The sequence below is a fragment of the Hyla sarda genome, chromosome 1 (genome assembly GCF_029499605.1).
Source record: "Hyla sarda isolate aHylSar1 chromosome 1, aHylSar1.hap1, whole genome shotgun sequence".
Classification (NCBI taxonomy): Eukaryota; Metazoa; Chordata; class Amphibia; order Anura; family Hylidae; genus Hyla; species Hyla sarda.
In genome coordinates, this window is record NC_079189.1 from 345,252,609 (window position 1) to 345,268,123 (window position 15,515).

General features: G+C 40.1%; 1 protein-coding gene across 12 annotated transcripts in view; it reads right to left on the bottom strand.

Annotated features, from left to right (window-relative positions):
• The window catches only part of LINGO2 (leucine rich repeat and Ig domain containing 2), a 1,627,476-nt gene that overhangs the window by 379,180 nt on the left and 1,232,781 nt on the right, over positions 1–15,515 (bottom strand). The window lies entirely within an intron of this gene.

The window sequence follows — 15,515 nt, forward strand, 5'->3', positions numbered from 1 at the left end:
CAAATGCAGGCTAGGGTCTTATTTTCCTTATTTAATTTCCACTTACCGTGTATTACGTCCTATAAAATGTCTGGCTGTCCTTAGTGTAGTATTTTGAGAAGAGACATTCATTCTCATGCGCTTAGTCTGTTTAATTAGAGGGAGCGCCTCCATTGTTAAGATGCATGTCTTCAAGACGTTAGATTAATAAAGCCTAATGCACTATTGCCAAGAAGGATGGTTAGCCTTCAATAACAGCTCTGTAGTCATGATGACCTAATGAAGGACGTTATTAATGGTCTGTTTCCTCCCTCTACACAAGTGGCCAAAACAGTGCTTGAAGGAATACGGGGGAATTCATCATTCCCTGCACCAAAGTGGCAAAATTGCACAAAATTTTAGTGAAGATTTTATTTATTTATTTTTTTGCATAAAGAATTGGCTTGCAAAAAAAAATTTCACACTTTTGTTGTGGTGCAGGAAATGATAAATTTCCATGTAAGTGGTTTTTCATGTCAGCAATGAATATAGACATATAAATATGTGTTTTAAACAATAGCCTTATATGGCACCTTTTTCTGCATATAAGAGGCTTCAGCTTAAAATATAGAAATAATTATATTAAGCTGGGTTCACACTTTGGATTTTCTGACTGAGATTCCGAGTGTGGCCAGCGCTGGATGAATCACTCAGCATTAGAACTGCACAGAGGATATCAATGTTCTGGCAGATTTTTTAAAGGGGATTTTCCACTGTGCAGCGGAACCCATTGGGACTCTGCTGCGCCAGAATTTCCGAATTACATAACATAATTTCACTTGGAAATTCTGTAGTGTGAACCCAGCCTAAATCTAGCATGAAAAGGCCTGCACCACTTCAGATTATTGTTTCTTCTAAGCTAGTCAATCCTTTCACTTATATGTAATCTTTTCCACCATTATGTCATGCCATATTGTCTTAGGTGCACCTCTAGCACTGAAATTGTATTGCTCTATCCTTGCTCACCCGCACACAGGGCCGGCGTTATGGGGGGCAAACAGGGCAATTTCCCAGGGCCACCATCCTCCAGAGGTTCCCCTGCAGCTTCCCTGACACACATGGGTCGGGCAGAGTGAATTGGCAGCAGCCTGCATCATTTGGAAGGTCACCTCTCTGCAGCTGATTACTGCTAACAGCAGAAGTTTACTCCAGAATGCAGTATGTGATGTCGATCCTCTGTTCCTTTAAGTACCTCCCCTCACCTTCCCCCGGCCCCCCTCCACACCTGGATGTCTTCCGTCTTCCTGCTGCTAGTGTGATAAAGCTGAGCGGTCGAGACGAGGAGGACGGGAGGTAGTGTACAACACTATAAAGCTCACAGCCCTGCCTCCACAGCTGCTGAATGATATGGCCTCTTTTTCCACTGCACACAACTTGTAAGTGTAAGAAATAAATGTCAGTGTATTTATATGTAGTGTGTAAATTTATTGTGTATGTGTGCAATGGGCAGATTGTGTATGAGTGACTTGTATACTGTGTGGGGGAGATTCATCAAAACTACCAAGAATACCATCTGATCCCTGGCATTCAGTTATTGTGCATACATACTGGGTGAGACTTATCAAAAAGTTACTGAATTTGCCCATAGCAACCAATAAGATCACTTCTTTCATTTTTGAAAAGGCTTCTGCAAAATGAAAGAAGCGATCTGATTGGTTGCTATGGGCAACTGGTCAACTTTTCCGCTGGACAGATTATGATAAATCTCCCCCACTATTCATTAAAATAGGACATGTGTACAGCACTTGCCAGGTTTTGGACATTTGCTGCAACAGCTCTGTTGCCTGGAACGCAGCAGCGTCCATCCATACCCAGTGGTGGGAAATGCACAACCCTTTAAGGACCATTATCATTACAATGCACACTTATGTGTATATGTAAATTTAGGAAAAGGATCAGCGGTTCATAATCTGACCATTTATCGCTGATTTTACGTGATTACACCAGAAATATTATCAGTAAATGCTAGTCATGGTGAAATTTACACAACCCCATTTGAGCAGGACATCAGCTGTATAATACTTCAGGCACTTGAAAGTGATGCAGGTCTAGTTGCTAATCCCACACTGCAGTGTAATAGGTATAGCAGTACATAGGAACAAACCACTTACTGCAAGGTACTATTACAGTGCTGCATCTGTAATAGTAAATTTCTGACCATTACCACCTGCTCCCACAATGTGTGTCCAATCCCGCCTGCTCCAACAATGTGTGTTCAATCTCACCCGCTCCCTGAAACATGTGTGTCTTGCTCGCTCACGCTAACATTTATGCAAATAATCCCTTTTACACTATCCACCAGCTTTTCCAGGATCCTGAATGGCACATCTGCTTAGTACAGCAACCACATAGCCACCATTGCAGGTATTATTTCATAATTTCTAAAGTTTGCCTGTTTATAAAGGGATCCAGCTATAAGCAGATATTCCATTCAGGAGCATGAAAAAGATGATGGACCCCACAGTGTTCTTCCAGCTGTGCCCGCCGCTACAAGCAGACACACCACGATCTGCGAGTCATGTACTGTGTGCGAGTACACGGCGTATGGGCATGCGGACTCACAGATTGCTGTGTGTCTGCATGTAGCAACGGATTGCTGCTACCAGCAGGCACAGATGGAAGCACACTGTAGGATCCATCATTGGCGAATTTCCAGCTGTGGATCCATTCCGTTTGACCCTTCGCTATAGCTGGATGCCTTTATGCACAGGCAAACTTAAGAAATTTTATAATAATTATTTCAATGGCGACAATGTGGTTGCGGCAGATGGCAGATGTTCCATTCAGGAGCCTCAAAAAGCTTGGTAAGACAGCTCCTTTTCCTGAAAGGCAAATCTGCACCACTATAAAAATGTCACTGCAGTAGTCAATTGTCTGGTGGGTGGACAGTTGGGCACTGTATATATATATATATATATATATATATATATATATAATGACATCAAGTTGGTGAGGTGGGTGATGGAAGTCCAGTCAGTGGCCGTTGTATGCATAGTATGTCACATACCACCTCCAGTCATCTGGCACACTAATAATACCTGATGTTGGTGGAGAAAGGAGACAGCAAGAGTCTGTGCGTGGTCAGTAAACACAGCATGATGCCACCCTGGGTGAGCTCAGTCAGCTGGGATCTGGGAATAGAGTCTGAGGATGGGACATAACTTATAGAGGCCAGGTCTGTGGTGTGGGAGTGCGTAGAATTTGCAGGAAGTCCTGCCCTGTTCCCCTACACTTAAAGAAACAATACATGCATCAAACTACCCCACACCATGATGCAACCACTTTGCACCCTCTGGGCCAGTAATTGTCTTCTGTGATGAAAGCATGCAGGGATAGCTGTGGCTGTAAATCTGTTTGGCAGACACTACTGGCTACCTGTCTAGCCCTGCTTTGGGAAAGCTGCAGAGCCAGACAGGAAAAAATGCCCACCCAGTGCCTGGAAATACAGGGATGTCAGGCCACACCACTGTATTATTATTATTTAATATAAATATTTGTGTGTTTTTAGATGGGACATATTTCTTGTAATTTGTGCCACAAGTCACTCTACCTCCATTGGCTGAATGTGACTATATTGTTGGTGCAATATTTAAGCATCTGGGGCCCCACTTTTAATTATGCCCAGGGCCACACTTTGCTTAAAACCGGCCCTGCCCGCACAGGACAGTGTCTTCGAGGATTGCACATATGTAACCAGAAGCTACAATGTAATGTGAAAATATTCGATGTGCAATGTGATCATATTGTATATTTGAAAATTTCTATACATACCCCAACCGTATATATATATATATATATATATATATATATATATATATATATAATCGTTAAATCATAAAATATTTTCCTTCATCCACCATTAGTAAGAAATTAGGTGCTCATCACTCATTGGTCATACATAAAAATAGTATAATATAAAATATAATTACTGTATGTGGTGGCTGTAGGTAGCAAGAATTTCTTCATTTAAACATTTACAGAATACCCATCTTGCCACAATGTGTAGTAGATGCAGTACCCCAATCTGGGGTCCCACAGCCACTGAATTGCTTCCAGATGGGGACTGAACACCAAGGTGGTTGGGGTTACAGAGACAGATGTGCTATGGTTTTACTGAAGTTACTGAAACGATAGAGCGCATGAAATAATAAGAAATTAATCAGTGTAGGTGGCGATATCACATGTTGAAGATAAGTGGACATTTACAAACAATCTCCAATTAGACTGTTAGGGTCACGGCAGGTGGTGGATCCCCTGGGCCTGTGTGGATGATAACGTGAGCCGTTCCATGGAGCGGAGTTTAAGGTGCCGATGGTTTTCACCAGAGCCCGCCGCAAAGCAGGATGCCTTGCTGTGGCAGGCAGCAGCCAGGTTGCTACCCCTGGCATGCCCATCCACACAGATTGCTGGGATGAAGCTTGGCACAGAAGGATACAGACAAAATGTGGGCAGGATAACTGATGGACAGGAAAGGTGGCACAGTATCAGGGTAAGGACACAGAACAAGGGTCAGGTACATGGATAACAGGAACAATGGAATGCAGAAGCTTTCTCTCAGGCATTAGGACAACCAAGATCCATCAGCACGTCATGGGAGGAACTGGTGAATTCACTAATTAAAGGTGTACTGGCCCTTTAAATGTAAGAGTTCTGGCGTGCGCGCACCCTAGGAGGCAGGGGCACGCGCACTGGGGCTGAGAACACGGAAGACTAGGGAGGTGAGTGACAGGTTGGGACTCGCATGTGGACGCGTCTGGCGATGCGAATTCCAGCCCGCCGGCGGCAAGGACATGACAGGAGAGCACTCACGGACAGCGGGTCTGGTCAGAGTGCTGACATTACAAAGACCACAATGACTAGCTGTGTACTAGTGGGAGAATGGGAATTTATTTTCCTACATCTGGGCAAAATTACTGCTGCACAAGCACCAGGATTTTAGAGCAGTTTTCACCAATAATTGGCTTACATGATGTGCACCACATTTATAATGGCCCAGATTTATCAATCTACCTCTTGCCCATAACAACCAATCACAGCTCGGTTTTCACGTTACCAGTGCTGGTTAAGACAGGAAAGCTGAGCTGTGATTGGTTGCTGTAGGGAAACCAGTTTTAATGACATGCAAATTGATAAATCTGGGATAATAGCAGTGTGTTTTACATCCTTCTTGGACATTTTTCAGCTGACTCAATGAAGGCATATGGCTTTATGAGAACAACTATGCCTTAGCATGAAAGAGTAGTAAATTAAGCCAAAAAGTTGAAATGATGCCAATATTTTGCCATAAAGCAAGCCAACTACTAGTAGGGCTAAACATTAGTGTCTAGAAATGTAAAACAATTATCAAACAGCATGATCTACAGAAATAAATCTGTGAGAAAACTGGTAAACAAAAGTCTCAAATTGCTGTGAATGTATGTTTGTACAGTATATATGTATGTATGAATTTTTGGCAGTTTTAAGAACAAGGTGAGGCCTCCTGGGACCCCCACATTTACTATAATTTACATCAGAAACTGGCATAAATTGTTGTGTACCTCTTAACAAATATGTAGCAATTACAACATCTGGTTTCAGCTAAAAACCAATCTTTAGTAATCTCCAATGAGTTTTTTTTATTTGTAAACCACTGTAAACCAATAGTAAGGCCAATAAGGTTGCAAGAAAGCAACAGATGTTTGGTGCAAATAATATTAAAAAAAAGCCAAACTTAAAAAATTATGAAAAAAGGGAAATCTTTATTTTAAGCACATATAAATAAATATAAAACTTAATTAAAAGGGATTAAGCAGCAGTCAGAAAAAAAGTGTGGAGACCAAAAGATACATCATTCACCTAACCATTGGTATCTGTGCAATAGTACGCTTATGGTAAATAGGAAAATAAATTGTAATAATTATATATATAATAATATATACATATATATATCACCCACAAGAAACTGCATAGACATTAATAAGGTTATAGGGAGACAAACACTGTGATACAGCAGCTATCAATAAGTGGTGTGAACAGGTAAGTAACAGGGAAAAGTGGTATAGGGGAGACAAAGTGACTAAAAAGCACTTACCAACCCCATTATACCATGCTATCCCCTGTAATACAAGAAAAAACTAAAGTTTGTCACACCAGTATATAGACATGCTGTTGAGGCATAGAGACAACTTTGAGATGGGGGGGGGGGGGGGGGTGTTATAAATGATTAACATTTAATCCAGTGTCCAAATTTAAGCATGAATTGTCCATCATTTTGAACGAGGCATTTCAGAAGGGCATTTTTAATCAAAAACAACATCAAAGTTTGTTACCTGAGTATCCTACTGTGGCAACCCTATATCTTCTTCCTAAAATTAACAAGGGGATGGACAATCCCCCTGGTCACCCCATTGTATCAGGAAATAACTCTTTGACCAAACCCATTTGCAGTTATATCGATCATTTCTTGAAGCACATAGGGGAGTCACTACCCTCCCACTTAAAGTATACCACTGACATCTTAAGGAGACTGGACGGGATTAAACTTGATGAGGGTGCTATTCTAGTCACATGTGATGTAGAAGCTTTGTATACATATATCCGGCATCAAGACGGCCTAGAGGCTACAAAAATTTTCCTATCCATGACGGATTTGGACCCAGAACTATGTGAGTTCATTATAAAATTATTGGAATTTGCATTGCTGCATAATTGCCATTTCTTTAAGGAACTCCTCTACCTGCAGCTCCAGGGTACAGCATTGGGGGCATCTTGTGTGCCCTCATATGCTAATTTAGTCCTGGGGCTGTGGGAGAAGAGGATTTTCATGTTGGAACCAATTGAACTCATTGAGCAGGTGTCATTGTGGTGGAGGTTTATAGATGATATTCTGTTTGTGTGGCATGGTACCGTTGAAGAACTTGTTTATTGCCAAATTGAATGACAACTTGTACAACATTAAATTGACGTGCAAATTGGGCTGGTCCAATATGGATTTTCTGGACGTACTGTTCAGTGTTGATACAGATTGAATTGTATGTTTATCGTAAGAAAACCTCAACAAACTCTGTGTTACATGCGACATATTCTCATCCAAAACCGCTTATCTCTAATATCCCTGTAGGGCAATTTCTACGGTTGAAAAGGATTTGCTCTACAACAATTTACTTTGAAGAACAGGCCAAGGACTTGAAAGCTCGCTTTAAGGAAAGAGGGCATAGTGACAAAGACTTCCAAAAAGGGTATACTAAGAACTAATCTACTCACACAATCTAACAAGAAATCTCCAGACAATAAGGTAAGATTTATATCTACCTATAACACCTGATGGCGACAGATACAGCGAGCCTTGCAAAATACTGGCCTATTTTGCAGATGGATCCCATACTAAATTAGTACCTACCTAAGAAACCATCCATCACTAATCGCCATGCCAGGAATCTGAAAGACATTTTAGAACATAGCCACCACAGAAGCTCTAATTGGGCATTTTTGGCACAAAGGGCCCAAAGTGGGGGTATAAACTTTGTGGGCAATGTGTAGCCTGCCCCAAAGTAGAGACAGCTCAAGACTTTGTGGACTCCAATGGAACTAAAAATTGTAAGATTACCCATACCATTTACTGTTGCACCCTGGAGTTGTCTATTGTGCCACTTGCCCCCACGAACCTAATTCGTGAGCACGGGCTTGGCATTGAAGCCACAAGAGAAGAAGAGAACATCAACTAATTGAAAACCATGCCCAGACACTTCATTCGTGTGATGGAAGTCTCTTAAAGGTAAGAGGAATTGATAGGGTTATTGTGGGGCCAAGAGATGGCAATTGGAAAAAGAATTTGGCACAGAGGGAAACATGATGGATCTTTGATTTAAAAACATTAGTTTCATGGGGCTGAATGAGAATAATAGTCATATGCCCTTTCTGTGAAAATCCTTTCTAACCAGATTTGTCTGACATAATAATTATCATGATACATTTGTTCCTTTTTTCTCTTTTTACATTTGATTTTAGTTATGTTTTAACAGGTTCTGATTTCCTATAATGCCATCTGAACAATCATAGTTTTACATATCTTTTCTTATCTTGTTTTCTGACTGCTGCTGAATCCATTGAATTATTTTTATATTTATTTACATGCTTTAAATAAAGATTTCCCTTTTTTTAATTATTTTTTGAGTTTGGCACTTTTTTTGTGATATGATATTATTTATTTCACACTAGCACATTACAGGTGCCCTTTTGTGTTAGCTTGAGCCATTAGACCTGTAGGTCTCGTTGACATAACATGAGCACAAAAATGTGTCCTAAATATGCCTGTTTTTTTTATACTTCCAAAGGACCTATGGATGGAGAAATAATTCCACACCTTTTACATATATACAATTAATCACTGAGTAAGTGATCACTAAAAAAAACTAATTTTCCCATTCACTTAGTGGCTATAGGGCAAATGGTCATTTTAGTGTTAAAGGGGTACTCCCCTGGAAAACCTTTTTTTTTTTGTTATTATTATTAACTGGTGCCAGAAAGTGAAACAGATTTTTAAATTACTTCTATTTAATAATCTTAATTCTCTGCTGAACTGTCCAGAGCAGTATAGGTTTGCTATAGGGATTTGCTCCTACTCTGGACAGTTCCTAAAATGTACAGAGGTGTCAGCAGAGAGTACTCTGGTCAGACAGAAAGGAAATTCAAAAGGATGAACTTCCTCTGGAACACACAGCAGCTGATAAGTACTGGAAGATTTTTAAATAGAAGCAATTTACAAATTTGTTTAACTTTCTGGCATCAGTTGATTTAAAAATCAAATGTTTTCCAGTGGAGTACCCCTTTAAGGTCATTGGTAAGGGGGTTCCTCAGTGGTAGGGAGGTAATCACTTGGACTTGTCACCCAAAAATCATGCACTAAATAGTGATGAGCAGCAGGAACCATATTCTAATTTGCGATATTTTGCGAATATATTGATGATTATTCGTCCTATATTCGCAAAATTCACATAAGTTCATTCAATTTTTTTATCAATGCAAAAATTTGCATGAAAAGTTTGCATAAAAATTTGCATGTGGAAAAAAACAAGTATATAGCACTGTATTCTTAACATTCATATAATCTTAAATTACCGATATTCGCAATAAAAATTTGCATTACGAATATTTGTGCTCAACACTAGCACTAAAGCAATTGAGTTGTGCTATCCAGCCAACCGGGTTTAAGAATCAAGCCCTGCTTTACCATCATTTTGGAGGCATTAAACTGATGACAGGATCCCTATGTTTTTAACAAAAAAATACAAGAGCTGTTTCTGTTGTGTTTTTAACCCTACCTCTTAACAACACTGCTTAGAAATGATAGCTTCAAATTACTTTCTTGGGTGCTTTGGAGGAAATAGGTCTGCAGTTAGGCCTTTCCATTCTCTAACAACTGTAATCTGGAATCTACCTTCACCATTACTCTAAACATTTATTTCAAATAACATATCCCTATTTATCAGGTAGACAGTTATCATGCAGAATCTGAAATATAAAAGTTATGGAAGTTACACTTAAAAAAAAGCCAGGAGCATCACCCACATCACTTTTTAATCTGCGCAAAGCCAAATCTCTAGCTCACTCAAAAAGAGCCATCCTAGGTGAGTTTCAATGACATACCCAAAAACTAAATCTATTTTTCTAGCCTAGCACGTTTTCCCTGAAGAGGTTCATTATTTTCGTCTAAGCTCTGTTATTGCTGAGTGCATACTTTACTTGAATAATCCATGAGAACCTGCTTGACAATTCATTAGAGCCAGCTTGCTTGTACTTTTTTCTTCAAATTAAAGCCCATTTACTGTAGGCTTCTTTTAGTACTAAATGATGAAACAGTGTCATGATTTAGGAGTCGGCCGGCCTGTATTATAACCGGTGTTAAAGCACATATCCTACAGTTGTGTTTGTCTCACAGCATGTTTAACATTTTAATTTAGACCTAAGGACACCATAAAGAAAAAAGGAATATACCCCTTACTGACCGAATATTGTAGAGTCAAGTGCAAATTTTGCTGAGTCATAGCAATCCGCCTTTAAGTTATAATTATATGGCAGCAAAAGTTATAGGCTTGTCTATACATAGATTTTTTTTTTCACTGAAAGGTGTATACCATCTATTATATATAGATTTAGAATTTAGATGTATATATATATATATATATATATATATATATATATATATATATATATGATAAATAATGTTCATTTCTGGAACCTCTCTCTCTATCTGTATATATATATATATATATATATATATATATACTGCTCACAAAAATAAAGGAAACACTAAGATAACATCCTAGATCTGAATGAATGAACTAATCGTATGAAATTATTTCGTCTTTACATAGTTGAATATGCTGACAAAATCACACAAAAATGATCAATGGAAGTCAAATGAATCAACCCATAAAGGTCTGGATATGGAGTCACACTCAAAATCAAAGTGGAAAAACACACTAAAGGCTGATCCAACTTTGATGTAATGTCCTTAAAACAAGTAAAAATGAGGCTCAGTAGTGTGTGTGGCCTCCACGTGCCCATATGACCTCCCTACAACACATGGGCATGCTCCTGATGAGGTGGCAGATGGTCTCCTGAGGGATGTCCTCCCAGACCTGGACTAAAGCATCCACCAACTCCTGGACAGTCTGTGGTGCAAAGTGGTGGGCCAGTTCATAGCATGAATGCCTTCCTCTTGCAGGAACTGCTAACACACTCCAGCCACGTGAGGTCTAGCATTGTCTTGCATTAGGAGGAACCCAGGGCCAACAGCAACAGCATATGGTCTCACAAGGGGTCTGAGGATCTCATCTCGGTACCTAATGGCAGTCAGGCTACCTCTGGCAAGCACATGGAGGGCTGTGCAACCCTACCAAAGAAATGCCACCCCACACCATTACTGACCCACCGCCAAACCGGTCATGCTGAAGGATGTTGCAGGCAGCAGAACATTTTCCACGGCGTCTCCAGACTCTGTCACATGTGCTCAGTGTGAACCTGCTTTCATCTGATAAGAGCATAGGGCGCCAGTGGCAAATTTGCCATTCTTGGTGTTTTCTGGCAAATGCCAAATGTCCTGCACGGTGTTGGGCTGTAAGCACAACCCCCACCTGTGGGCGTCGAGCCCTCATACCACCCTCATGGAGTCTGTTTCTGACCATTTGAGTGGACTGGACACATACACATTTATGGTCTGCTGGAGGTCCTTTTGCAGGGCTCTGGCAGTGTTCCTCCTGCTCCTCCTTGCACAAAGGAGGAGGTAGCGGTCCTGCTGTTGGGTTGTTGTCCTCCTACGGCCTCCTCCACGTCTCCTGATGTACTGGCCTGTCTCCAGGTAGTTTCTCCATGCTCTGGACACTACGCTGACAGACACAGCAAACCTTCTTGCCACAGCTCGCATTGATGTGCCATCCTGGATGAGCTGTACTACCGGAGCCACTTGTGTAGGTTGTAGACTCCATCTCATGCAACCACTAGAGTGAAAGCACCGCCATCATTCAAAAGTGACCAAAACACCAGCCAGCTCAATTAGAGTCTGAATGCTATCTAGTTTAGATTTGGGCATACGGCAGCTGGACCTGTATCACACCCCATCAGTTAGCTACTTTAGTCGGATCATTTTTTGAATGTATTCGTTTTTTTGGCAGGTTGAAAAACCGCAGGAAAAAAACGGATATGGTTTGAAAATCACCCGAGTGGAGTCACTAGCTGGCTCATTGAAAATAATGGGATATGGCACAGGTTTTCTTCTGCTTGATCCCACTGCTGTATGTCCAAACTGTAGGGTGCATGCATGACATGGTCTCCAACGGAGTCCACCAACAGAATCCAGAAGCTGTGCTGGCTCCGTTTACATCTCCCTTGGAGTAATTTACAATGAATTTCCATGTTCAATGAAGTTGGTGGTTACATAAGTACTTCAAAATCAAATAAAAAAACAAATGTTATATATTCTTATTTCTGCAGACAGTGCCTTAGGAAACAGAGAACCTTTGCTAAGGGGAAATCTTTCTGGCTACAGGTTACCAAAAATGAGTTTAAGGTTGGCAGGTGTGAATGGACTGTCCTTCATTTTCTATCCCCTAGTATCTTAAAGGGGTATTCCAGGAAAAAAATTACTATCAACCGGCTCCAGAAAGTTAAACAGATTAGCAAACCTCTATTGAAAAATCTTAATACTTCCAGTAGTTATCAGCTTCTGAAATTGAGTTGGTCTTTTCTTTCTGACAACAGTGCTCTCTGCTGACACCTCTGCTTGTCTCAGGAACTGTCCGAAGTATTAGAGGTTTGCTATGGGGATTTGCTCCTACTCTGGACAGTTCCTGAGACAGACAGAGGTGTCAGAAGAGAACAGAAAAGAGCAACTCAACTTCAGCAGCTGATAACTAATTTAATAAGTAATTTACAAATCTGATTAACTTTCTGGAGCCAGTTGATATAATTTTTTTTCCCCTGGAATACCTCTTTAAATAATAAACATAATAAAAACACTATTGATTTCAGGGAACCAACCTAGTCTAAAAATACAGAACATACTTTGATTAATAATACAAAATAATACATTCAGTTCCACAATCTAGGCATAAAGTACTTATTGAAGCATCAGTTACATAACAATAGATCCCCTCCCACCAGTCATGAAGTTGTATATACAGAATGTATAGTATAAATAGTACTTAAAGGGGTACTCTACTGGAAAACATTTTCTTTTAAATCAACTGGTGTAAGAAAGATAAACAGATTTGTAAATTACTTCTATTTAAAAATCTTAATCCTTCCAGTATGGACAGAGGATGTCAGCAGAGAGCACTGTGCTCATGATGTCAGCAGACAGCTCTGTGTTTCAAAAGAAAGATAATTTCCGCTGTAGTATTCAGCAGCTAATAAGTACAGGAAGGATTAAGATTTTTTTTTATAGAAGTAATTTACAAAACTTTCTGGCACCAGTTGATTAAAAAAAAAAAAAAAGTTTTTCACCGGAGTACCCCTTTAACTCTCTGACACCAGTTGATTTACAAGAAAATGTTTTCCAGTGGAGTACCCCTTTAACTTATTTCCATGACATACTGTAAATGGGTCTTACAGTCAGATTATGTTGAATGCCTCCAAGCAAGGTGTCAAGGCAACAGTACAATCACAGCTCAATAGAAGGTTATAGGAAAACTCATCTATGACAAAACCTATTTAAGTAGGAATGTGGCTTAAATTACTTTTGATGTATTCTGCTGGTAGAAAATATTTTCGTTTAAATAATCTTGCAATGCTTCATGAAAAATGGTATTCTCAACATTTTAACTTTTCATTTTTCTGAGGGTTCCAATAAAGAAGTTTGGTGTTAGATAAATACATTGTTATGGTAACTATTCTCCCTTTTCCTGAAAATATATTTAGTACTACTGGTAATGTAAGGTTTACTACCCTGGGTAAATGTTTTTCAGTATCAGACAGGACTCAAGGATAGGCGCCTCACTGTTGGTGAAAAAGCAGACTGTTTTTTTTAGCTCTAAATAACCCATTTTTATTACATGTGGAATAAAATTAATGAATAAAACATAGCTCATCTACCTCGGTCCCTCAAAGCTCCTGCTACTTCCTACTTCTGAGACTTTTGAGTGCTCACAGTAGTGCGGCCAGCTCAGGTAACCCCTTATTGAGGCATGTTATGCTGCAGTCAGTGATTGGCTGAGCAGTCACTGCTATGACACGCTGGCTCACCCCCATACCATCTCACCAATATAGGCCAATGGGTCTGTGTGACTCACTCTTTGTACCTCTTGGCTGTATTAGCGTCATAGCTTTAAGTTATTACTGGCTATGTACACTCATGTCTCTTTTTGGGTGATGGCATTCCCACTTGCCCGGTTTTCTTGCAGTTTTCAAAATGTGGTTTTGCTTTCTTCCACATGCAGCAAGTATTCTTTTAATTTTTATTTCCTCTTGATTTATTAGATTATGGCTACCATTGGAACATTATTATGGAATGTTAGAGGCCTGGGTTGTCCTCGTAAGAGGTCTACGGTTTTTGCCTATGTCCGTAAACACAATACTTTATCCCCAGGAAACCCACCTAACCCTTGAGACAGTTCACCGGTTGTGTTGCTAATAGGTGCAACGGCATTCTAATTTCTGCTGATCCTTATATTTTAGGGGTGTGATTCTGCTGGTCTACAAAAGTGGGATGTACAGTGTACTAAAATAAACCAGATTGGAGATTCATATTTGTTGTGGCCCTCATTGAAAATTATATTTATGTTATCGTGGGTCTGTATATCGCCCCACCTTAATCACTGCCAGGTGGGGATTTAAATTGATTTGTATGGGGGCCTTAATATGGTGGATCCCTGCTTAGATAGGGATGGAAAAATGTCTTCAAAGGAAGCTACTATGACCCTGTTATGAGCTCATACATAATCTCAGATAGTTTATATGAATAGGAATCCTTCACTAGTTTGTATACAAAAGTTTTGTATCTGTTTCTTTAGCATTGTCTTATCGGACCTGAGGAAGGCCTTCTGTATATGCCGAAACGCATTGTCTGTACTTTGCAAATAAAATATATATTGTCCTGTGCCGGCCTGAGTCTGTCGTTTCGTAACCAACTGTGAGCAGAGCCTCTAAAACCGTTTTTTTTTTTCCCACTTCCACTTGTCCTTCTTGGATTGGCATTGCTTCTCTGGACAGAAGGTCTGGTTCTGGAGATGAATTTTGGCTTGCCAAATCTATTATTAGACTACAAGTATTAGCACTGTGCTCAACCATTTTCTTTTTAAAGTGTACTAGGTAAGTTAAAATGTGAAGCCTGAGTCTTCCGCCCTATTCTTGCTTTCTGGTCTAAATGCTGTATGTAGTACAGCTGGAATTTCAGAGTTTTTGTGAATTCCTATGCCCTAGTACTTCACTTGACTCCTGTCATTGTTTTAGTACACAGATTTAACCCCTGAAAGGGGTTAGCCACTATAAGGTGATTTTAGTACTTCCCTGCCAGAACTGGGTATTTTCTGTTGGATTTTGTTCTCTAAACTACAAGTCCCACAGTTCCATGCTTGAAAGTTTCAGGTCACTTTCCTTCCTCCCACACATCAGCCACCCCACCCATTGAAACACTGTGTTTTCTAATCAGGGGGCCTACAGCTGTTGCTAAATTGAAGCAGGACAGGTTCCCTCTGATCACCTGACTAGTGATGTCAGGTCTCCATGCACTGCAACCTGGGAAATCCCGAGACATAAGTAATTTTGTATGCTGTTAAAAATAAATAATGAAAATTAATCAGAGAAGAATTGTGAGACCATCGTCACACACAAGTACAGACACTATATTATGAACTACACTAACTTTACAGCCCCTGTAGCATAGTCAAATAAAAAAAAAAATCCTGGAATACCCCTTTAACCCCTTAAGGACGCAGGACGTAAATGTACGACCTGGTGCGGTGGTACTTAACGCACCAGGACGTACATTTATGTCCTGTGCATAACCGCGGGCATCGGAGCGA